At 37.5% G+C, this 27,060-nt stretch overlaps 1 protein-coding gene across 1 annotated transcript in view; it reads right to left on the bottom strand.

The window, feature by feature from the left end:
* SEMA6D (semaphorin 6D) overlaps positions 1 to 3,147 on the bottom strand; it is a 247,306-nt gene extending 244,159 nt beyond the window's left edge. Inside the window, exon 1 of the mRNA XM_087743952.1 lies at positions 3,065 to 3,147. The gene's annotated coding sequence lies outside the window, so the exon portion shown is untranslated. The remainder of the gene's footprint in view (positions 1 to 3,064) is intronic.
* Positions 3,148 to 27,060: the final 23,913 nt, after the last annotated feature.

Raw genomic sequence — 27,060 nt, 5'->3', positions numbered from 1 at the left:
TAGAATAATTATATTTGAAATGCCTGGGGAATTGAAGAAAGATTTTTTTCACCTGACATGACACATGATGTGGTAGGTGCTACAATGCTTTTTCTATAAGCTACATGTATCTAAGATCTCCCACAGATATTCTACAAATCATTCCTCAGTCTACTTAACCTTCATTAGTGCTGTCATGACCCTTCCAGAAAGAAGAAGAGATACAAGAAAATTGTTTAATCTTCATTTTATGAATGAATTTAGTTGTGGAATCTTTTATCAGATAAGAATACCTTCTTGTGAAGAGCAATACTATGCAGTTCTGGCACCAAAAAAGAATACTGTGCTGTATTTTTTATTTTATTAGTGATTCTTTGTGAATCAGTACACTAGCCTTTTTAGACTGGAAAATTAGTTTAAAAACCTGTGAAAGGTAGCAACTTTAGCATCTGTTTGTGAATAACACTAGATTTTTTTTTTTTTTAATAACTTGTAATGGGAAGGTTTAGAACTTTATAGTGTGATTACTGCAGCAGATACTGATCTAGCTTACTCAAAATGCAGATCTAGAATTCTTCTATGATTGCCATAAATTACCTCAGATGTATACAGATGTACATCAGAACAGAATCAGTTTATTGTACTTCACTGGCATAATAGGATATTACCAATGCCACATCTCTCAACCTTGCTTCACTTGAACAATATAACTGTCCCAAGTTTGTTCTTACTTCTCTCTTCCTTGTTTCATTATTTTCAAGCATTTGTTCAGCTCTTCTGTACAAATCTTTGTAGATTCTTGGTATCTATCAGCTCCTGACTGTAGTGCATCCCTTGGGCATTTAAATAGAACAAATGAGATACCAATTTCTAGTAGGCAGAAGTCAGTATAACATTTTGTCTAGCTACATATGTACACATATAGAAAGCTCTTCCGTATTCCAGATGTTCAAGAATATGGGAAAAAAGATTCGTTGAATTGGAACCTTTTCATATAATTATTCTGTGAAAAGCTTTCTAGCTGTCTACTTCACTGAGAATTTTCTAGCTTTCCAAATGTAGAATAGGTTGTCATTCACAGACGTGTCTACACCTGCAAACCCGGTGCCTAACATTATGTTTCTGATACTAAGAAAGAACAAGTTGGGAAATGAGCTGTGTGCCGTATACTGCATCTTATTCTGCTGATGGGCAGACAACATATGTAGGGAATTCCCATTCAGAGAACAGATCAAACAGAAAATTGCTTCTTCTCTATTTTTGAAGTAACATGATGTTTTGAAAATTAAAATCTTTATCTGATCCACAAGCTTTTTCTGACGTTCTAGAAAATATCAGGTAAAATGTTAATCATCGTAGTATAACTTTTCTGTCTAGCTTCAGCAGTACTATTAATTCAGGTCTACACCTGTTGTTCTGGTTGTTGTTGTTATTGTTGTTGTTGTTGTTGTTATCATTATTATTATTATTATTATTTATTATTATTATTATTATAGCAACAATTCTACATGCAGCAGGTCTCCTGCAAGCATAGCTGTCCAGTTTACCAAGATGGCAAAAACTGTAATCTTTAAAAAACTAGAAAGATTATGTTAGAATTTTTCTTTAGTGCTGCCTAGAGAAATCTGCTGTACAGTTTTTCTCCTAGACATTACTGTTCTGGACCCTCATATATTTCATGCTACTGTTTTCTGCTGTGAGACTTTAGAGGTCCATGAGAGCCACATTATCAAAACTGATACAGACAGCTTTCATATTTTGATTCTTATTATATAAAGTTTTTGAGATAACTTGAGTTCTTCCATTCCTGTAATTTCCTCTTCATCATGGTGTCTTTTTCCTACTCTGCCTAGAGTAAGATTTAGCTGAAAATGGTGTTTTGAAATATAGGGAATGATCTTGCTATTTCTTTTGGATACCATCATTACTGGAATTCATTTTTAAAAAAAGAACCAACACAAGACTTGCTAAAACCCATGTTATAATGCTGCCTTCCCCACAATTAACAGAAAGGCATGTCATTGATTCATTTATTATATCCTTGCCTAGCAGACAATGCACAAAATTGGCTGCTCTTTTTGTCTCTCCAAACCAGTCTTTTCTGGGCAGGTTCCTTTCTCTTTTTCTGAAATGAAGTCTTTCCTTGTGAATGGTGCCTGACTGACGGCCTTGAAAGCTCCATTTTTCTTTATATAGAGAGCAAATTCACAGTCAAAGTTTGTAGTGTCAGATTGCCCATAGTGACCTGCACACCATGCTTTCACTGGTTCAGTAGAGCTCTCCACTTCAGATCAGGCACTAGTTAAGTTTGCAAGTGACTTTTTTCCCTGATGAATCTGACAGCTGAAATGCAACTAGTATAAATTCCATTATTTTTTGTGATATGACATCAATATCCCAGGAACTATGTTGAAACTACCAGTTTATTTCACACAGAGCTGGCGATGGATTTTTCTTTGTTATCTTTAAAATCCTTTCAATCTAAATCCTATCTTTGGCATATTATTTCTATGTGAGTAATCCTTCTGGAAACAGGAGTAACACCATTTAACATCTCTTTGTTCTAGGCGACCAAAAACCATATTCCTACTCTATTTTAATGATCCTCTCACTGTATTATATCACAAGTCCATGCATCAATGCACCCACAGAAATTCTGGGCTCATATAGATTAATTTTCTCATCTCTCCTCAAAGGCTGTTAGATAGCCAGAAGTTCTTTTTAGACCCCAGGCAGAACTGAGTTCATACAACCAGTGTCACATCCCCTTTAAAACCAGTGTTTTTCAGGTGCTTTTGTGTGCACTAGAGGCCCTAGGTTTAATTTACCTCTTTGGTGAACTGCACAACCAGTCCTTTCCAAAGAGCGAAGGCACCTACGAGATTCAGTAAAAATAAATTAAAATCGGGCATCCAAATCTGACCTCAGTAGCGAGCCAAAGCAGAAAAGATTTGGCAAAAAGAGCTGAAGACAAGAGGAACTGTGCCAAGACTCTTCTTCACCAGGCCACAGCAAGAGGTATTAGAAACTTCTATTTATACTGCTAGCAACGAACCCAATAACGCTATACACGACTGTTTCCTACCTGCTCCCGCAGCCTCCCCGCAGGAGGGGATGGCCAGCACCCGCCAGCCCCTGGACAGCTCCTGCGGCTCCTCTGGCCGGGCCAGCAGCGCCGATCTGGAGAGGGAAAAGTCGTATGCTAAAGTGGATTTACATAGTTCACCAAATCCTTATGTAGAAATCTATACAACAGAAGGAGATCTATTATTAAATATAATGAACTGCATTATCTTATCAAGTGCACAGGGAGAGATTTAAATCTCATTTTTCTGTATCCAGCTCTTCATTACCATTTTGGGAAGAGTTAGAAGCTACAGCTCTCCTTCTGCCTGTTGTCTTTTAATCCTCTCATTCTCAAGTCACTCACTATAGCATAAAAGTGCCATAAACCTAATGCTATGAAGTTTTATGTCCTTGCTGTAACAAATCCTAAAAGCAGAAGGCACACTTGTTGCTTATACGTTCCTCTTCTTGAGCTGCTTCCCAAGCCTGTTCCCCTATTCCTAAATGCATGCCAGCTCTCTTCATCTTCCTACTGTGAAACTCAGCACAAGGTGGGGCCAGATGGGTGCAAAATTCAGCTATATTGCAAAGCAAACATATTTATTGCAGCCACGGATACAGGAAAAACAATGTTAAAACTGACTATCAGTTTCATTTATTCATTCAGTTTTGGGTTAAGACGGGGTTTTATGAGCTAAGTAGCCCAAATTAAGCCACAGAGACATTTCAAACAGCATGGAGATTTTAAGGTGTTATATGCATCCAGGGTTGTTTGAACCCCTTGGGTTGAGAACAATTATTGCAGAATGCTATTAATTTTGTAGTATGCTTTATGCTGAGTTGTAGATGTCATAAAAAAGAACTTGAGACGAAGAGCATACTTTATTTTGGCATGCACAATGCAAGGCAAAGCAGCTCCCTTGGGATGCCAGTGTAACTGTGGCGTACTTACTCTAAAAGCAGCTGATTATAACTGCTCCATACAATGGCCTGCAAATGTATATCTTCAAATTTACTTACTTGCTCTTCCTTCTCCTGCTATAACCACACCCCCACAGCATCCTCATCCCTACAAAGCTGCAAGATCAAATCCACCTGGTCATGAGACTCCAAGTGCTATTCATACAGGAATCATCATGGTCACAGTGCTTCTTTCTGCTACTGGATAGCAGCTCAAAACCCGCCTCATAACTACTACTGGATTTCATGAGGGAAATCACTTGTTAGTTTGATTCTGTTTCATTCTAGAATTTCTATTCTTCCCCATAAGCATATCACAATATGCTGTGGGGAAAAAAACCAACAGCATCACCCCCAAAAAATAGAATATGGGGCAGACCAGAAAAACTTGTATCACGAGACATTTCGCAGCACATAAAGCTCAGCACAGAACTTTGCTCTGTTTGGCAAGCAATGTACTGAAGCCAGTATAAGAAGATAGCATGGTATTGCAGTTTCTGTAGAGTTAAACATTGCATGAAGAGGTAACAAGCCAACCTCATGTAGCTTCTCCATCAAGACAAGCCCGAAGGACAACAGCAAGGAGTAAAAAGTAGTACGTAGATATCATGGGGGAAGAGGAAGCTGCAGTCTCTTTCACATCAAGTTATACAAAGCTCTGTTATTTAGCAGGAATCAAGACAAAATCTAGGCTGTGAGACATAGTGGTCAGAAAGAAGAAAGTAGTACTAGATCCTTCAGAAGCTACTTGGGAAACAACTACCTTAAAGTTATGCTGAAGGACTATTATCCTAGATGTGGAGTGCAAACTTTTAAAGGAAACACTAACTTTTAAAGGAAAAATGAATACCCTGTGAAAAGTGATGACACAACGGTCCTTTCCTTAGCACTGTTTTCACTCTGGCCATACAATATTCTGTTTCCCTAAAGTGATTCTGCATTGTCAGCTGGGTGCTTTCTGTCCCAAGTTACTGAGAAGTGTTGCTGCCTGGTATCACTTTCATTTCAACATCAGTTGCATTTTAGCACCAAGGAAACAAAGAGCATCACCTTAGCTTACTTTGGGGGAAAAAAGGTCTACACAAATGATGTGATTATAATTAACTTTGAATGCACTGCATTTTCACTAATTTTCCTAAACATACATTTCTTCCAAATAAAAAAAAAAAGAGACTTAATTCATAATGTATAAAGAATATGGGAATGGTCACTCCTGAGCATATTTTAATAAACCAATTTAGTCAGTAGGCAGTCTTTATGGTTATATTTCAGAGGCGATTACTAATTTACTTTTCTATTACTAGAAAATCTTCAGGCTGCTCATGATTTCCATTAATTTGTCAATTAACTTTACTCAAAAATCTCTCCTGTAACTTATGAAAAGTACCCTATATCTTGATGACAAACTTCCCTGGGAATATTTAAGATTCCATATTCAAAACTTGAGCTCGGTGGAGCATCATTGCTACTCTGAATGAATTAATTTAAATCAGGAAGATAGGTTAAAGAAGCTACTGAGTAGTTTCCGTTAGAAAGAAGTGAAAATAAGCAAAATTAAGTGAACAATAGATACCATTAAAGTTTTTCCTTTCTGAACTACAGAAACCTCATCCAAGGCTTTGTTCCTAAGAGGAAAACAGGATACTGTAAAGTTTATTGGCTTGCTGTAGAGTTTAAAGTTATTTCATCTTATGAGAGTCATAAAACATAACTCCAGAGGGAGTAAAAAGGTAAATAAAGAGTTTGGATTTAAATCCTCTGTTTTCTTTGCCTTTATGCTTTGACTCTAGAGCAATTGGCTTGGCAACACCATCTCCCTTGCTTATCTCCTAAAACATTCCTAGTTCAAATATCCAAATATATGAGGTAGACATTCACTTCTCACAGTCATTGTGGGAGTTGAACTCAGAAGTGTTTGGTGGTATCAACCACAAACATATGTTAAAACAGCAACACAGAAAACAGAAAATATTTGATGTTATTTACCTAGCGCTCTGTTCCAAATGGTGCATAGCAAAAATCTAAGCAGATATCTTCAGAATATTAGAAAAGTTATGAGTTCTTGAGCTCCCAATATAGGTTGCCGTTCATAATTTTTTTTCTTGTAGTCTACACATACCCATGCCCCAAGAAAGAAAAGAATGACGCAGTCAGAATTAGAACAGAAATCATCAAACATCTGTTGATCATAAAAACTAAACAAAATAATATCTCCAATTAACTTTATAATGTTGTAACACAGCTGGCCACTCCTTTTTAAAATTCCTTTCATTCATAGCCATCCTTTTTTTTTTTTTTTTTAAGAAGAAGGCAGACAGCTCAGGTAGAAGCAGCACAGCATACAAATCTATATTTTCTCCTCTATGCTCTTTGCCACATGTTTGATCATTGTTATTTTATACTGCCTGCTATAAATACTGTATTAATTAATTAGAAAAAAAGTCACTCCTTTTTTTTTTGCCCCTGTATTTTTTAAATTCCTAATAAAAATATAACACAATGGAGAATAAGGTAGTACAATTGCATTCTCATGCCTTTTCTATAACAGACATCCCATTCTTCTCTTGCATCCCACTACTAAGAGTTCATTTGAGCATAAAGGAATGGCATACATTTCTCTGTTTGTCAAAGGAGCTCCATTTACATTTCCATGGTGACATACACAGCTCTCTTCTTTGTTACTCAGGAGTAAAATGTGCAGGATCTCTGCCACATACTAGAAATGCCAGTACATACAATTTTAATTGCAAAAAGTCCTTCTCCCCTTTAATTCTATTATTTCTGTCTTGCTCACTTGCCAACTGTCTTGGCATTACTGGCTGTTTCACAACACTCAACTTCTAACTGAGAGGGCAGGAAGCACAGCCTTCTCATAGGCATTTGGTACAGGTCCAAATCCTGCCATCCTCACTTTTTACTAAATTCTTGTTCTCACACAATTCACATTAACTGATGTGAGAATTTTGACTGCATAAACATGGAGTCAGGTTGTTCAGATCCGGCCCAGTGTCTGTAAAGTGTAGAGCTCCAGTTCTCATCAATAGGCCTGTTTAGCGAGCAGGAACCACTGCACCTGAGTGCAACCTGCAGAATCAGGCTTCAACAGTTCAATCGGTGCCTTCCTCTGGAAAGAAAATTTTCCATCCTTTGACCTGACATGTTCGATTACGGTGGCCTATGGAGTGGAAATGGGAGAGACATTGCAAATACAGAATCTATTTCTGCCTCTCAGTAATAAATCATCATATTTCTCCATTGAGGCAGTAGGATGTATGGACACTAAAATGTTGATGGCTTGACTTTTCCTGGCTCACCCAAGTTACAGACTACAAAAAAAAATATTGAGCCAGATTCTCAGCTGGCAGAGCCAGCACAAATCCAGAAAAGAATTAGCCCATTCTTTTTAAAGTCCTGTCATGGTCATTCTTTTGAAAATCACTTTTCTTCTTCCTTGCAAGGCAAATGAGATAGTCCCTTTCTCTAACAAGGCCCCATCACTTTCCTGCAGTTTCAGAGGGAGTGAAATCTGACTCCTGTTGCCAGCCTCAAAAATCAAATCAATCACGCACACATTTTAAAGCAAGTTTTGTACAAATGCCCCAGGGCAAAAGCACAAAGAATGTAAAATACCATAAAATAAATATTTAAAAAGCTAAATAAGACAAATGGATTTTTCATTTTGACCTAAAAATAGAAAGCATTTTGAAGTTGTAAAACATTAAAGAATCACATTTCACAGTTGTGGCGACCAGTGAATAAATGGGTAGGGTCCATTAGGTACCGTCCATACACGTGGATGACCTAAAAGCCTTTTAAAAGCTGAAAAATGTCTCTTGATTAAGTGTTCAAAAGACAGAACCAAGAGATGCAAACCCTTGTAAGCTGAGATCAAACTTTAAAGTCAAACCTATTATTACAGCAGGTCAATTAGGTTCTTTTCAAACCAGGCTAATACAATAGAAAAAAATTTTCATCTGTGAAGCTATTTTCAGGACCTGATAAGGCTATGCTCAAAGGTAACGTCAAAGACTGGCTGTTGGAATATTCACAAATAAAAGAAACTCACACACAATCAAATCAAGATTAAAGTTTCAGCAACTGCTTTGAAAAAAAAGTCTTCTGCTTTATGGAGACTGAAATACAGCTATGCGTTTTTTAGAAAAAGAGAATTGCCACAGCCATAGCATAACTCTTTTCCTCTCTCCACTGTCCCTGAAGAATCAGTTATTGTCCCACAGTCTCTCTTGGGATGGGGTTCTGTCTCCCCTTTCCAGCTGTTCAGATTTATTTTTTCCAAATTATGTTAATCCCATGGTCTCCTGGCTATGTTGCTGGAAGTGTCTATATTAGCTAGTAAAAATAGGCAATGAAAACAGGATGAGTATCCCAGATAATGCAGATATAGCCTGGATTACAAAATTACATGTATTACCAGATTTTAAGTAAAATGTACTGTAATTCTTCTCTCTGGCGCCCTGTGACAAGTGTGGAGAAGAGATCAGACACCCTCTTAAAGCACAGTTTATTTTAGCAATAGTACTATGCTGGTTTTGGCTGGGGTACTGTTACTTTTCTTTATAGTAGCTAGTATGGGGCTATGTTTTGAATTTGTGCTGGAAACAGTGTTGATAACACACTGTTGTTTTAGTTGTTGCTGAGCAGTGCTTACACAGAGTCAAGGCCTTTTCTGCTTCTCACCCCACCCCACCAGTGAATGGGCTGGGGGTGCACAAGAAGCTGGGAGGTGACACAGCCAGGACAGCTGACCCAAGGGATATTCCATACCATATGACGTCATGTTCAGCATATAAAGCTGGCGGAAGAAGAAGGAAGGGGGGGATGTTTGGAGTGATGGCGTTTGTCTTCCCAAGTAACCATTACGTGTGATGAAGCCCTGCTTTCCTGGAGATGGTTGAACACCTGCCTGCCGATGGGAAGTAGTGAATGAATTCCTTGTTTTGCTTTGCTTGCATGCACGGCTTGGCTTTTGCTTTACCTATTAAACTGTTTTTGTCTTAACCCATGAATTTTCTCACTTTTATTCTTCCAGTTCTCTCCCCCATCCCACCGCAGGGGAGTGAGCGAGCGGCTGGGTGGTGCTTAGCTGCTGGCTGGGGTTAAACCACGACAAATACCCAAGCACTTAGGGAGAAATAACATAAAAAAACAACAAGGAGTTTATATTAATCACTGCCTTTTCCTGAGCTTGTTTAAACCAGCTGAATCCAGCAAAGAGGCAAAATCATCGAATTGAATAGTCTTCAGATTATCCTTTACTGTTTTGCAAGTGATTGTAAAGATGCAGTTATTTTGAACAATTCTTTTCCTTGTTGCTTGCTTTTTCTGAATAGGAAAGCAAAACTTTTAGCAGAGTCACTATTCACAAACGTGGGTTTTTTAATGATAGTGTTTTTTAGTGCAGGTACCCTAAAGGACTTTTTTTTTTTTTTTTTTACAGCTGCTATTTGCTATAGTATTATTTAAAATTTATTTCCAGTGCATTCTGCTACTACTGGCATAGGAACCTGTCCCTTTCCTTTCAGAGATCAAGAGTAGCCCAATCTAGGAACTCTGCCTCTTAATACCTTCAATTTATTTCATGTATATCATAGTAGCTTTTGATGCAAGGACATTTGCTAAAAAGGTACACTCCCCTCTGATGACGTACTGGGAGTCAGCAGTAGGTGACAGGCAACGAATCAACACAGGTTCACTGACAGACTATCTCATGTCATTGCTGGATGTTGTGATTGCAGGAGCCAGAATAACAGCTTTTGCCATGGAAGCTCCCCCAGCACCCACCTCTTGACACCACACAGGAATGAAAGCTATTCAAATTCACCACTGTTCTTGCCTTTTGCTCAAGCTGTTATTCAGCTGTGCATTAGTTCTTGCATCCATCTCGTATTCCCACGCCTGCCTGTTCAGCCCCTGACTCCTGGTTCCTGCTTCTGCCTCTGGTTTAGTCCTGTGATTCCTGTGTCTAACCTTATATCCATCCTTAGAGCTGCTAAATCTCTGTAGAAAGTGAGCTGGTCCCAAAGCAGGCATGCTTATAAAAATCACAAACTGTGCTGAAAAGCTTCACTCTTTTTGTAATATTTCCACCACAATTTTCACTGTCATTCAAAAATATATTAACAAAGCTCTCTACCATAGAATTTTAACTGTACAATTTCTGCAAAATATCTGTCACTATTATGAAATTTCCTTTCTTGCTGAATCTGAAAAAGGTCAAAAGTGTCGATCTTCCCATGAATTAAAAAATTCTAGAAGCATGTTTTAGAGAAATGTCAAATAATTTTGTAGAAACAGTTCATCTCAATAATGCTTTTCATTTCATTGTTGTTTTGATCTTACTTTTAATTGACTATATTCTAACACACCAACTAAAAATGAAATGGCTTACATTGTTTTTAAAGCTAAATTTTGCTATTACCATTAAAAATATTAATAAAGCAAATAGATTACTCTGAAATGATCCAGTAAACTTAAATCTCCATTTTCCTGTGGGAAACTGCTCCATCACATTTTTCTTTTTTTACCAGTTTTAATTTTGATCAGGTGTAGTACTGTGCTAGAACTCAGAGATATCTGATGGATGTTCTCAATTATATCCAATACCTGTGGCTACAACAGGCCATGCTGACAGTCAGGAATAATCAGCATTTAAAGACGCTTGGATGTAGGAAAGAAATGCATTACACCTTCTCAAGCAGTTACACGATGGATGATTCTTCTTATACTCCCTGATTGCAGGGATCCTCAAGTATCTGCTTAAATAGGAGTCATGCAAGGCCACCTTTATATTGGATATTGCAGATATAAGCTCTCTATATGGACATGAATAGACTAAATATTGCAGTACCTTAGATTTTATGACTTGGCAAGAAGCTAAGTAGAGTGGAAAGCTGTAAAAATAAAAACTTTCGGCTCCACTAAGCCGAAAACTGGTATCTAAGATATCAGAAATATAGCTGCTGGTTCATGTAACTAAAAAACTCATCCTCCCAGAGGGTTCTTCCCCCTCTCCCCACACCAACTCGACTAAAGCTGATATGACGCCAAGGGAGATGACTGTTAAGCATGAGCGTTATCAGTTTGCTGAAGTGACCCAGCTCTACATCTTTTAATCAAACCTAGATTTTTCAGCCTCTAATTTCTTCCAGAAAAGATTCTGAACAGAAGGTCACAGACTCAGGCCCACTCAAGGTAGGACAGAAATAATGATTTTAAGGAAAGCACTTCTGGAGGGATTTATCAAGGGTGGCAATTATTCTTATCATGTGAGCCATGCCTGTCCTCAGCAGTTTGCAATTGTAGAAGGGTTTCTAAATATTGTCACTGTTGTGGCTGAAGGTTAAACCTGGTCAAGGATATTTGCTAGGTTATATTTTCACTAGAATGATTTCTGAAGTTGGGTATGAAATGTGTCCCCTGGAAAAAATAGCAGGAAAGACCCAAATAGTAAATAGCTGAGTGGTTGAGACACTCGGATGAGACCTAGATGATGCCTCTGCTTTGGATTATGTAGAACAGGGATAATATTCCAGGTAAGTACCCTAATCAGCCATATGGGACAGCTGCCAATCTTTTACTTCATAAATATTTATTCGCTCAGAGAAAGAAGGATGGACACAATAGCTTGGTGGTTAGAGCAGAAGTGAGTCTGGGAACCAAATCAAACTCCAGCCAAAACCTGGTCTCAGAAATTATTTTTTGCTCCAATCAGAACTAAGTGCGAACTGTGGTGTTGAAATAGAACCGCCTCAGCCAAAGATTAACCAGAACTGGAGCAAAACTAAAACATGTATATGTTTGTACCAGGTAATATATAGAATGGACATAACACTTGGTCTTGGTTGAGCCCTCTATGCATTGCAACACAGAGACAGACAGAAAATCAGTTAGGGACAAAGCCAGGATTGTTGAATTCACCATCTACAAATGGACATAAACTGGGAATGACAGAAGCCAGCAGATGTAGGGCCTCACAGGCCACCGTACAGGCTAGCAGTCTATTTCTGTTACTATAAATTAGGTCTGAGTGATTTGTCCTACTTTGGGCTGCAGACAACTCAGGGTGTGAGGAGTCATAATACTGGCTTACACTCTCCTTCGCTATTCTGTCTGCTATGCCAAGTAGGAATTTAATAGATATTAAGAATGAGCCTAACAAGTTTTGAAAGTGTCCCATGTGAAAACTTGCTTTAAAAAAGAAGAAAGAAAAAAGATTAGCATTTTCATTACTGAGGTAATGCAAGTTCCATATAATCTATAAAGTTTTAAATAGAGAGGAAAAAAAAAATTCAAGGCCATTTTTTTGGTATCAGAAAATTAGAAAATGTGTTGCCACCTCTACAAAATCTGTAACAGTGGTTGTCGGAACAGTTTATTGTGCACAACAATTTTAAATGAGACTACAACATTATTTAAACCATAATGGGAAGAGAGCATCTAACATCAGATAGTTGACAACAGCAGAAGTAACAAAAAACAGAGTCAGAAGAGCATTACTGATACAATAAACATTACTTTTCAAGAGGAATTCTATAGCTTTTAGATTCTGTTTTCTTATGTACATTTAAGATAGGGTGATTCCAGTTGGATAATGAATATGTCCTTCCAATTGAAAAGTCAATATTTAACATCCATTGTGTTCTGGTTTGTAGGACATGCTCCATTCAGATACTGGTGATTTAAATCAAATTAGCTCCAGAAGTATATGGAACAAACATTGAATACGTGTCATGAATCAAAAGCACATATTTTACAACACTAGACTTGTAACAACACTCCTATCTGCAGACTTAAGATGAGTGTATTGTCCCCCTGTGATCACTGTGTCTATTAGGACTCTTATAATACCATAGAGTCCAATTCTGCTGCTGCCCATGTGTAGCTTTTACATTGGATTTAGACCAACAGAACAAAACATTCTATTGCTGAGGCAATGAAAGCATGTTAATTGAGATTTGTAACACCATATTAGGGAGGAAAATACTATTATTTCTGTTTTACACATGAGGAAACAGACATGGACAGACAAGGACATTCATTGAGTTGGTCTCAGTACCATTCCAGCTGTTTTAAAATCAGGAAAATTAGCCTGAAGTTCTTTCAGGCAATATGTTCGGTTTAGACATATATTACTGATTTTATGCAACTACCCTGCACCTCCTTTTTTGTTGTTGGATATGTTGTACTAAAGCACAGACATATTTGATCAGCACATATCAATGCCAAATGTTTTTATAATTTTTTTTATAAATAAAATTGCATCTTTAAAATAAATAGAAGATCCTCTTTCCTTTGTATTTAAATGTTCTTTTTAATGGAAACATGAAGAGCTTTGACCTCACAGAACAGAGGAGGAAAGAGACGAGGCAATGGTAAGGTACACAATGATAACAGCACAATATTAAATTAAGTGTCTAAAATTAGAGTTAGAAATATATCCTTGAATGGATAGAAGGAGGGTTACAGACACAATGAAGGAGAGTTTGTAAAATAGCTGTATTAGATGCTTTCTTTCCTTTTTTTTTAATGAGAGAGTTAAAATAAGTAAGTGACGTATGGCATCATACATTATCCTCACTAATGTTTCAATGCTATTACTCCAACTGGTATAAATCATTCACTGTCCTTATACACACTTCAACCATGAATGCAATAACCTAGTGGATCACTAAAAATAATTAAAATGTAAGAGGCTGGTTAATTTGAGATATTCCTATATGCTGTCCTGTGTAGCTTGAAAAATCTTTCACTGTGCGCAAAGACAGAAGTGGAATATCAGATTTTATAAGCTGTGTGTCAAAAGATATCATTAAGTTTTGGATGAAGAAGTGCTCCCCTAACCTAAAAGTACAGTATCACTAACTTGATAGGAAAGGTAATGACAACCCTTACTGATCCTGAAAGTCAGTTACATACTTCAATGAACGCAACCATGGAAATACATAAAATGGTGCTAGAAATTACCTTCTGAGGTCAACTAATTCAACTGCTTCTGGAAGGCAAGATGAATTAGACCTAAAGTACTTCTGACAACTTCTTGTCTGGCCTGTTCTTGGAAGGTCCAGTGTTGGAGATTTCACTCCTAGGACCATCTACTCCAGTGTTGAATGCATTTCATACATGGATCACTAGCAATTATGTCAGGTATTGGCGTGGACATTTTGAATTCTTGGTAAAGTCATTATCTTGTTTCTTCTCCACAAGTAAACAGGGGTGTCTGGTGCATCACTACATCCCATCTATTTGACTACTAATTGTTACCTAAATACTCCAGCTCTTCTCTACCCAGCTACCAGTAGCAGACCTGATCGCAGATGGCTCAACTGCTTCCTCCCCATCATGTGACACACATTCTCAAATGTTATATTACAGAAGAATACTACTAGTGATGTGTCCAAATTTCTACTGTTTTGCAGATGATTTTTCAAAAGTTTGTTGAAGGCACTGGTTCTTTAAGAGATGCACAAGAAGTCTCTATAGGATATTGGTTCTTACTCTCTTCCTCTGTATCCTGAGCTGAACTGCTGAGAGCAGGCTCTGTGCTTGAAAAACTTTGTTAATAAAAAGCTTGATTAATTTCTCCTATTCTTTGTTGATCTCCATTCCTCTGAGAAGTTGAATCAAAGAAGAAAACAACCTAGAAACAGCATAGCACTAAACCCAAGTAATCATGAACAGACTAAATGAATTGTGCAAGAACTCAGGCATTTCCTTGGGAAATCATATATATATATATAAAAGTGGGAGGATTTTCTTCTAGAAAAGATGACATAAAAACTATAAATAAGGTATTTGCACACTGAAACATTGAAATGTAAGGCCAAACTAAAAAGCCCATATCACCTGCAAATAGCTTTAGTAAGAAGTATAGTATATATTTAATAGGGGGAAAAAAAAGTGCAGAAAGCTGCTGTTTTCACCATGAATGCTCTTTTGGAAACCAGAAATTCAATAGCAGCTTGACTGTACTTTACCCACTAGGTTTAGAGGAATATGAAGCCATCTATCTATAAGTATCCTTTAGATAATTATGCAAAGCATCAACTGCTTTTCAAGATCTGTGAAGACTGGGAAGCATATCTTGGTATTTTCTGAATGCCAGTGATGCCACAAACAATGTCTGTGAATAATGTTACTTTTGTGTTTTGACCACAAAAGGCATTCAGGAGTTGCAATAATAATTCCTCAGACAAATGGCATTAGCTAAATAACAACAGAATACAGAAAAACAAAATTTGATAAACTAGTCCAAATCGCAAGTGAAGAGGAAAAGATCACAGATACCTGGATCATGAAAAAAGAAGTTTGGTAAATGGGAAAACAGAGACATCAGGCAGAACGATTATTTGGCTGCACACTACCAGTTGAGAAGTTTGAACTCTATGAATTGGTGCAAAATGGGACAATCTGTGTAATTTTACCCAGATTGCACCAGATTTACATCACTAAACTCTCATGAATTCAAGGCAATCATCCTCAAATGAAGTAACATGGCACATGAAACCCTCCCATGTGTATTAGTTTTGCCCAAATAATTTCTGCTTTATGGTATATTTGTGTTGCAAGAGTGAGAGCTGATTTCATGAACCAAGGAGACAGTCCTTACCTGTCATCTGCTGAAGTAAATGGAACATTCATATTGCGGGTGTGAGAAGTGATTCCACCAACCTGGGAGACAATCCTTACCTGTCATCAGCTGATATATACGGCTAACTCTGTACTTCCTTCAATAAATTTGTTGGTGCTCATGACATTGCCAGACAGTGGTTGCATTCCGGTTACTCTTCACTGCAGCTATACTTCCTAAACCCTGGAGAAAGCCAGATAACCCTTAAAGTAGTACTTATCTACATCAGACCTGCAGTCCTAAGCTGAACTCACTTATGACATAGGGATAAATTAAACTCACTAGCTTCAGAGAATTACTTCTGAGTTTTTCCAATGAGCAATCAGATCAGGGAAGTACGACTTACTGATAAAATCAAATATATGAAGCTGCTGCAAAAGCTATTTCACTACCACCTTCTCAACTGCCAGTGAAATAAAAGGAATGGTATAGATTTGATTAAAACTCACCACGTTTAGTCAGACTAGCCAAGCTTTCTTAATTCTAAAAGTAATTGCAGGTATATTCTAGCAAGTTAGGAGCTGTCCTTGAGTGAAAAGAAATATTCAGCAGAAGGTTGATTAGCCTTAGGAATGGATACAGTGTACTTAAAACAAGGCAAACCACCAAAAGAGAGCAAAGTAGTCTAATCTTTTTTGTTTGCAGAAATACAGAGAAGTCAATCTTAATTTCATGAAAAAAATGCAATAAATACCAATATGGCCACTGTGTGCTTCACAGTGCATTGAATCAAATGAATGAAAGGAAAGGAACCGCAAGCAGGAGTCCCATACAGCTGAGGGAAGGAGGAGGCATAGAGGAGACAACCAGAAGGGAGAGAGAAGGATCCGGGAGGGGGCTTTGGCTGGCTTTGAGAACTGTCTTCGTGCAAGATCATTGATTTAAAATCACCACTGAGCCCTGGGCAGCTGGTAAATACCACAGGAAAAGCAAGGAAAGAGAGAAACCTTCAGTTAGTCCACAATGAGGATATAAATGCAAAGGAAAAAAGAGTAGTATATTACTGTGATGAAGATTAAGTAACATACCCAATTCTAATGTATGGCCCATTTTGCAAGAAGGAAAATTAATATAATGTGATAAACTGAGGAGATTCAACAAATCATTAAACCTTTGTAAGAGTGGATGTTCCAAAGCATCAGCATAAATTTCAGAATCACCCATAATGAAAAGTCTTAATGAGTGAAGAATCAAATCAGGAGTCAGCTTAGGCCATTAGGTAACAAATCAGAATGAATAGTTGGTTGGTGATAGAAAACCCAAATGGCATGAACTGAAAAGCATGCTGAAGGAATAACAGTTTAAAATCAAAAGGGTGAAAAAAGCAGTAGCCAAAGCAGTTTAGACAAACAGAGCAAGACCATTAAATTTGGGTAGACAGATCTCCACAGAGAGCATATATCACTAGGAGTGTCTTTTTTAGCTGGAACATACAGTGCTAATTTCTTTGTACTTGGAATGAGGATAGAGAATTCAATTAAACTGGCTGAAAATTGGATGTGTCTTTAGTAGTGCTTCCAGGATGTTACTGTTATTTCACATACCTCAGTTGGCAACGTTGCAGGTGTCAGACGTTATGGGAGTGCTCAGAAGAAATCACTTTTGGTTTGAGTAATGGTAAAAAAGAAGCCTGAAGATTGAGTTATCCCCTTTATCACTGGGATTTGGAAAAAAAAAAATAAAAATTAACTTTGTCCTGAACCTGCGGCCACTTCCAACAGCAGAGGGCTCTCTGTGGCATGCAGTCTGGCTGGGACTGGTGCCCTGGACCACCAAGAACCTTCACCACTGGTGACTGTAGACCCCAAAATAAGTTGGTTAATCACAAGTATTTCTGAGGTGGATGAAACATTGTACTGATCTGGCATTTTTCCACACAAAGGCTCCACTGAAAGACCCCTCCAGAGTGAGAAAGGATCAAATCTGCCATCTGTTCCAAGATGGAATATCAATTTACTGTGCTCTATCCAGGTCAAGGGATGCATTTCCTTCCAACAGATACAATGCATATTTCCACATCAAGGGAGCTACATTTGGCTCAGGTGCTGCACTAGATAATGCAGATCCACAAAACTTTGTTTCGAAAGCACATGTACGTTGGAAAAGAAACACTAAATATTTTCTTTTAGGAATTTTCCAAAACTTTATATTTATTTAATTTTGATACTTTTGGAGCTGAAGAAGGAGTCTTTACAAAGCTGAACTGAGAGTTTGTAGTTGATCACCACAAAAATTAAAGCCAGCAGCAACTTAAGCTGTATAATGTTACTGGATAATTTTACTCATATAAGTAGTTACAGTTGGTTGATTCAGGTTCATACTATGGAGAAAGAAGTTGATAGTAAACTGTAGAGAGTCTGCAGTGGTGTCTTAACCACGGCTCTCGGCAACTAACAGAGCTATTGATTAATAATACTCCCAGATTTGGGACAGTAAATGGAAAGTTTTGTCTGTGTTTATGTAGGTACATCAGGAACTGCCAATAACAATCTGTAATGCAACCTGACAGACAATCAGCCATCATGTTTTGTTTTACATTTCTTCAAGTATATCTTGTAGTACTTCAGTATCATAAATATTGCTGTTGTAACTGCATCTCTTGGAGTTGAAGTAGAGCTATGATAGTCCTTTCAGAGACACTCATATGTTATAATCATTGTTTTATATGGCAATAGTTTGGAGGCTGGCTACTAAATATCTTTATCTGTTTGTAGAATAACATAAAGAAAAGTATCATCTAAGTTAGTCCTAAAAATGTCTACTCCCCTTCCTAAATATTGCTTCCATTTTTTAGTTTGATTTAATATGAAAAAACAACTTATTATAAATCCATCTAACCTTATACAACTGAGTCTACAAAAAAAAGTACTATATGGGATAAGAAAAAGACTACAGATCCTTTCAGAAGTAGCATTTCAAAAGCCAAGTACAGCTGGAAACAGACATTTTTTTGTAGTAAGTGTCGGTCTTTGGTAACAAAGCCTTGCTCCAGTGATAAAAGGCTCCCTAACAGTACTTTAATTGAAACTTTTTATCTGAATGTTGCCTGAACCTCTGCTAAATGCTACTTTCTTGCTTCAATTCAAATTTTCTTAATCTTCATTTTCACGTTGAATATTGGTACACTGTCTGCCTCATTATGCTAAAGAAAGATGAAGTGAGCTATTAACATGCTGAACAGCCTACGAGATGTTATGATATAGAATGTCATTCATTTTTATGAGTTGGCTGTCAGTGTGTGCTGCAATAAAGTTATAATTTCTCACTGACAATATGTGATGTCTGCAGTCGCTGCACAATCCTTATTAAAATTTCAATAATTGTAAATCAAAGGCAAGCAAATACGACTTTTATGAAATGGTCGCTTCTGAAAGTCAAGGAGTACAAAGTGGTGGAATACAAAACCAGAACATTATTCTTGTGCTGTTCCAAGTCATCATCATCTTCCTACAGTTTTTCTTCTTCTCTTGTGCAAGGCAAGGTATGCTTGGTAACATATATATTGTAACGTTCCCAGGAGCGGCGTGCTTATCTTGCTAACATTACAGCGACGGTGAAGTACTGCTTGTTTGTTGCTCTTTACTGACTACCTTTATGTCGCTCTAAGTGTCATCAAAACATTTCTGGAAATTTTTACTGGAACAATTTATGATAGCTCTTCATCAGTAAAGTCAGGTGTCTTTGGAAGCAGTTATATGGCTTGACAGTGAGAAAAGTTAGAAGATATTTTAGACAGCTTATATGCATACACCGGTGTTCAGGGGTTTCAAAGCCTGTTTTCTCATGACTTTCCACAGTTGTGGAAAATGGCAGGGGTGGATTTACAGCAGGGTCTTTTAAATGTTTAAAGTGTCTCAGACAGTACACAGGGAAATGAATCCCAAATTCAAAATAAGTATCTTCTATATACATATAGCTGTGTAATGGCTACATCTTTATTTCTGCTGCAATTATTATTGTTTCAAACCAGAAATGTAAGAAGTCTCTGTCACTGTCCAAAACATGGTCATCTTTCATTTTGAGCTTGACATAACCCAGATGCTCAGGAGTTAAAGTTGTCGTAAAACAAACCCTCAAAATAACAGATTTTTGGAGTTACTAGGTACAGACCGAAGTGTCCCAGTCACTGAATTGACTGCACAAGGTCTTGATGTTGTTGGGGCATTTGGAACTACTCTAACACTTCTTCTCCCTGTTATTTTCAGTTCCATTCAAAGTCATTATTAACTGCAAATCACTATAGGACAAGCTGAATAAATGCATTCATCTAATGTTTTTAAACACTGTACATGGGATAAATAATTATATAGATACGTTTTTGAATTTGCTCCAGCAGATTTTAAGTATCAAGAACCAGTCAGACTCTGGGGCTCCGTACAGTTATGATACAAAGGCTGTGTACCCTCTACTCTGTCACAGTATCAGGAATGTTTGCACTACACAGAGGTACGCCAATAGGAAAAAAATATGTTTAGATACTCCAGTGTGTAACATCACTCCATTTCTATTACTTAAGTTATTCTTCATTATTCAAAAGTTAGGTCAAACATTTATTTCGTGACTGCATCTGGCATATTTTCTAAATGTTAACTAATATCTTTCTTTCTGACTATGCTCCTCTTCTAAATTGACTAACTACTGAAATTTACAGCATAACAGCAACACTCACGTGTCAGATATGATATATATCCTTCAGTGTCAAATTTCCAGTATTTCAACCCCTCGGATGTACTTCCTCAAGACAGAACAGTCAGCATGTGTTCATGCACAAACAAATGCAAAGCTCTGGTCAAATGCAAAACTCAGTTTCTGTTCATGCACAGAAACACTTGTGCACAATTCAAGCAATTGTATTTGAAAAGATGTCCCTTCATGTCAGTAGCATACAAACACAACAAATAATGCATGCTGGTTCTCCCAAACTTGATTTATTACCACAAGTGTCTTACCATTGCTGGAAAAGTTTTATAGCTAGTAGCATAAGTCAAAGAACAGCCGTCCATGTCTATCAGAAAGCTCCCTGCTGGAAAAAAGCAGCGATTGACCAACCTAGCCACAGGAAATAATCTCTACAATTGTTTCCTTAACATTATGTCTCCTCATACACCTAACTATCATATAGTGAGATTCTGCCCTACATACCAAGACAAAGTAAGAGAGAGAGATGGAACGTTATAATAAGACAAGACTTTCAAAGAAACCTAAAGGAATAAGGTACTCAACTCATAATGACTCAGTACCAGTGAAAAATATTCTATATTAAGGATGTCAGCTGAAGACAGCTGGTCCAATGAAGGATAAGACAACTCCAGCAAGCAACAATACTTCAGCTGATACAGTAATGTTTGGAGATTTCTTTGAAAGGACAAGTTTCTGTGGCAGTCAAAAGATCAAACATCTATTGCCACCTAAAACAGCTGGGAAGCTAAACATATGGTCTGATTTTCTTTGTTTGATATATTTGATAGATTATCATTTGAAGCAAAATACCTGAAAGCCCACTCTAATTACCAGCAAATCAGCGGGTGAATAGACAATCTCTAATACAGAACAAGGTACTGGTGATTGTACTGACTGGCATTTTGATGTCTAGCTATACAGAGATTGCATGAGTCATCCAAAATATCTGATACAGACTAGCAAATACGCTCATGATTTCTGTTTGTGCTGCTTCTTGGAAAAGGGTTTTGGACAAAATTGTAGGAACCTTATTGTTTTTATAGTACTGTTTCTCAAAGCACTTTTCTAATAGATTTACTCATTTACTGTGAAAAGACTTGGAATGAGAGAAATATTAGTAACAATAAATTCTTTAAACCATTAAAAAGATCTAAAATCTTGTTCCTATATACTAACATGTAATTATTTTATGGTCTGGTATTTTGTGAATGGCCAAGGTTAGAAACACATGCTTCCATGTTGTACTTACTTACTTCAAAACATATTACTGGAAATCCTGTAATCCCAACTGTGTTACGGAATATAGCAAGTGTGTCAAACCCAGATGTTAGTCAGGATATTCAATTCAGGATCTGTCACAGTTCTGGGAAGGGGAAAGATGTGTCTGTCTTAGATGTGTGGCATGCATAATTTGGTGGGGAAAATGACATATTTTCCTATTGTGGTAGGTACTGTTTCATATTTATATTATCTATATGGAAGTCTGAAATATTAGCGATAGAAGCAGCTAAGTTAGAGGGCAAAGAGAAGGGGAAAGATTTTATTTCAGGTCTTTACATTATGCCATGGCTATTTGAATTAAGGCAATTATACCCGGGAAACATATATATATGCATTCATTTATTAATTTCACCAAAAGACTTCCTCTGCTGCTATCAAAATCAATCACAAAGTTACAGCAGATTTCTTTTGGTATAGGATGACTTATTTAACAGCAAAGTTACTTGGGCATAATGCAGACAGTTTACATTCACTTTAGTAAAAGCTATCAATTAGTACAAGTGCACCAAGATGCACACACCTAAACAGAGAGGAAGTTTTGGCTGTGTAATTCTGTAGTTCTCTTATTCCTTCCCCTGTGCCTCTCTGTTTGGTACCTGCACAAGCCATCTGCCAGCCACAGATTAGACACATCTGCAGTGAACACCTCAGCAAAGAGTACAGTGCTAACAAGTGACACCCAAGAACACAGCACTGTGTAATTTTTCCTTGTTTCTCAACCTATTTCCTAATAATTTATTTGATCATCAATCTGTAATTGTCTGTATATCACGAGTTAGTTTTTAAAGGAATCATGTGATGACCAGAATAAAACCACATCTAATATATTAGACTTATGAGGATATGTATCTTTTGTGACACCTCAGTTCAGTAATGAACGAGTATTTTACGAGATATATCAGCACCATTAGCTTTGTCTCTTAACAGCGAACACCAAATCCTTGTGTGGTCCTTAGCATTTAAGCTATCAAGAAGAAATTGCATAAACAATGGCTAAATCTTTTAAGACTGAAGTACTTAGTATTCTTCCATTTAGCAGCAAGTTATGAAGTTTCATTTAAAAAGGGTAATTCTACCAATTAGCTCATCCTGCTCAAACACACACATGCCATTGGGAAATATAAAAATGGTTTATTAAATCAAAATATATGACTGCACTTCAACTAGCACATGGGCATTAGAGATCAAATATTCCCTATAGATTAATCCCCATGGCATCACAGGCTGATTTGGCTTGCCGATATTACATTAGTAAACCATCTAATCCAATTTAGAACAGGCCAGGAATGTTCCATCCATTAAGGTATTTCTAGTGTTATTAGAAGCAGACTGATCAAATAAGCATCCTAAATCAGCCTGCAGCATGCAAGTAAATCACTGTGACTTACCCTGCAAAATCTTTTTTCAAATAAAAATTAAGGGAAAAGAAAAAAGGAAAAAAAAAGCCATGTAATCAGATGGAAGCTCTCTGTATGGTTTTGATTTCTGAACTCTTGCAGCCAGCAAAATTTCTTAGTACTTCAGTACAGAAAATTCTTCTCTCTGTAAGGTACCAGTGCAGGACATAGTGGATTTAAAGACATGAGAAGCTCCTTATTTTGCAGCAAGCTTGTTTTCAAGGAAAGCAGTGGGAAAAAAACCCACAATAAACAATGATATACAAAGTAGGCTGAATGAGGGCAGAGCATGATACTACTGTCACTAATGAAATCTGCTGTATAAAACTGGAGTAACCATAGTAATAAAATCTATCAATCAAATATATTACAAAGGTTGAAATAGAAAGGATGAAACTTTATATTTGCACAAAATGAAAAACGCTCAAGTGCATTACAAAAATAGTATTTTCATTCCAAACAGGTATACCTGAAAGAAAAAAAAGTTCTTCAATAAAGAAGCAAATATATGAATAAAATGTTGGTGACAGTTCTTTGAGATGACACAGCTATCAGAAAGATTTCAGAAAAGGGCTAGGCTGCAGCTTTGAAAAGCTAGGAATCAAACTGAATAAAACCATCAAAATGGCATGTAACCTTTGCTGCCCTCTGAGACCTATCACGTTCCACCAGCAGGGCCACGCAGGTCTCAGCTGCACTATTTAAGCAATCAGCCATAAAAAAGAAACACTGCACCAATGCACAAGTTAGTGAATACCTGCTCCTGTTTAGTAGGATAAGGGCTGTCATGTATGTGAGTGATTCACATTTGTTTAATGGCAAAGTTGCTCTGCTGTCAGTCACGCAGCTCTTAATCTTGTCTGGACCCTTTGCATAACTGACTTAGAAAGGAAACTATATTGATGCAAGTGCAGAAATGGACCTGGCAGGAATTATTTTCACTGCAAATAGTTATATATCTGGACCAAAGACAGTTTTGCAATAGAGAAAAACACATACAGCTGCAAGACAGGGTGACATTCTTGAAACGTGCACAGATACCAGATGTTTCTGGAAATTTCTTTCTTGGATTTTCCTTCCCACCTCCCTGAAAATACTGGAAGTTTGAACAACTAAACTTGGATTATTAGGGGAGGGGATGGGATATTACAACCAAAACAGATGTTTTACATTTGTAGGTTTTCATTCTTTTAATGAAAACAGCTCTCCTTTACTTTTGAAGGAAAACAAACACTTTCTATGAAAGGAAAAAAAAACCAACAACAACAACAAAAAAAACAAAAGCAAAAAAGTAACCATCACCTCAACAAATGCTTAATTTTCTGCAAGAAAAAGTTGAAGACAAAATTTTCAACACAGTTTATTCAGAATCCTACTCAAATTTCTCTTAAAAAATTAAATTCTTTCACAGCACTACATTGAAAAGCTCAGTCTTAAATTAAATACATCTGAGGGAAATAAAATGGCAGAAATCCTAACAAACCCTGTAATCCATCCTTAACGCAATGACAAACTTGCACCAAGCCTCTGCTCTTGTTTTTCCATGTCCTTTTGATCCCAACAGGCCTGTCCCTGGAAAACCCTTCTCAGCAGGACATGGAAAACGACATTCAGCCAGCTAGAGCTTGGGAAATCTGTTCTATCCTTTGCTTACACTGGCTATACTGGTGCCAAACTTTATTATTGTTATTAATAGCACAAACCCAGATTGCAGCAGTAAATCATATTCCTCCCAGAGCTGATTACTTGTCAAATGTTTATCATCAGTGTAAATGACAAATGTACCTGATTAACAAAAGCCAAAGGCTCGTTCTGAGGTAAAAAGGCCTTAGCCTTGCAATTTCTGTAATGAACTTCCCTTCTGGTCCACAGTAGAACACATCAGATTTACTAAATCCAATTTCTGAACAGAAGTGCAAATGCTTTGTAGAACTAATGAGTGAGCACTAGATTGAATTATGGCCACATGTTGCTTCTCTATGAAACAGTGGGTTGGAGAATCACACTTTGTTCTTCCCTTCCCTTTTGCAAGGCATACAAATGTTTTGTTTCCTTATTTTTCCCTCTGGTTTGGCTTAGCTGGGTTGGAAGAACGTTAGGTGAGGACACTGAGGAGAAGGATCCAATACTTCCTTGTTCTCTTTTGCCTCTCAGGAGGCAAGTACAGACCCACTGTTCCCCTGTCCACAAGTGGTGGTCTAACCTGTGTATCTCCTGGTGTTTCTTTGCCACAAATCTGTTTTCCCTGACACACTGTGAAAGTAGAGTCTTCTCACTAATGTTACGCCCTAGTCTGAGATGCCAATATGGAGGAAGGTAGGGAATGGCGGAGAGAGGTACTTCTGATAGACAATTCTCCCTGCCACTAACTAACCTTCCCTATAGCAGTGACTTTCTGGGCATGGAACAATCAACCTGATGTCTCAGGTAAATGCCCAGAGCTAAGTGGGTGAACCCAGATCCAAATGTTCAGGCCTTAATCATTAGACTGATAGGGGAGGCAGACTGTGGTTTTAAGTTTTATCACTATAAGGACATAATGGAAACTCCTTTTTTGAGTGCTTACCCATAAGATGGATTCTCACTGTCGAGTCCTCCCAGCTGTCAGTGAAATTCACAGGAGCAGCTGATCCTCACTATCTTCAAAACTCAGATGCAAAATGGCACAAGGTGGGCATCTGACAAAGAAAAGGCACAAATACACTGATCACCTTGGTGAAGAAGGAAAGATATTTCCTGGCACAGAAACAAATAACATTTAGCCAACTTTATATAGTGGCCACAGTTCTAGCAAAAAAGACAATACAGAGATAAAACTAAATTTTATTCTGACGTGACTTTAACTAAGTGAAAGAGAGAATACCAGGAAAGGATTTCGCCTCATGTCCATGGTACCAAGAAAATTCTCACTCACTAGCAGATTTTATATACAGCAAGCTGAAAGGAAAACAAAATGTTACCATGACTGAGCTTGTATTTCCTGATATCTCAAAAGGCATTTGTTTCCCAAAGGAGAGCATTAAACAAAGAGGCATCGTAAGTGCTGCACATCGTAAGTGCTGAATGTTACTTGTGATGGAGAATATTGTTGCTTACTCTAGATGCAGCATTTCTAATGAGTCAAGGTGCACCAGTGGAATGTAGACTGCTTGTCTACAATTTTGCTAGCTCCTGTATTTTCAAACTAGTAGTTGTCCTGAAAAGACTATGCTGGATATGTGCAAGGGGAGCACACACAGACACTTTGTGATCAGCAAAGCAATTTCCTGGGGCAATGTGCTGATCAACACACTGAGCTGAAACATCTGCAGGATAAAGGATTGTGTCTGAAAACCCTGTGTTTGATGCCCATAATTGTGACAAAGTCATTGCATATTCTGCTCAATGCTTTTTCTGTTTCAGCACTTTCTCACTGTGTAAAGAAGCTCCAGCAGCCTCTTAAATGTGGTTGGTAACTCAAAGTACGTTTGGGAAATCAGCCAGAGAGAAAGGCTTTTCTTCTGTATGTTTTGCTGCTTTTCTATGAAGTGACGGAAAAGATACACATTTGCCATCTTTGCAGGGTTTCCCCTCCCAAAAAAAAAAAAAGGAAAGAGCTTGAAATAAAAATTTTTTAGTGTTCGTACTGTTTACATTACAGAGGCTTAAAGCCGCTTAAAATCTGTCATGTTACTATCTAGGTAGGCAGTTTTTAAACTGTATACTATGAACTTTTTAAACTACAGCAATGTAAAAGTCTATTGTATCTCAAGATTGAGTTTGCAGAACTGTCAAAGATGCTTTTCCTCTGTGCTAAACACGATTTGAAAAACGTTGCAAGCCAAAGCATTTACTGTTATTTACAAAGCACTGTGTGCTCGAGACCATACAGACAAGCAGAAGACTAAGGCCCAGATACAAATGCACTCAACCCTGGTAGCAGAATTCACTAATCACAGCTACGAAGGGAACCCACTAGAGACAGAAGACTAAGTGAGGTGCAAGATACCTAAGTGAAGGAATAGGGAATGCTAAATAGAGAATTGTTTCTGCTGAGAAGCGTCATTGCTA

This window comes from Nipponia nippon, unplaced genomic scaffold (assembly GCF_047370975.1).
Source record: "Nipponia nippon isolate SJK-2023a ecotype South Korea unplaced genomic scaffold, ASM4737097v1 scaffold_9, whole genome shotgun sequence".
In the NCBI taxonomy this organism is placed as follows: Eukaryota; Metazoa; Chordata; class Aves; order Pelecaniformes; family Threskiornithidae; genus Nipponia; species Nipponia nippon.
The sequence above is the reverse complement of the archived record's forward strand: the minus strand, read 5'-3'. Positions and strand labels throughout refer to the sequence as shown.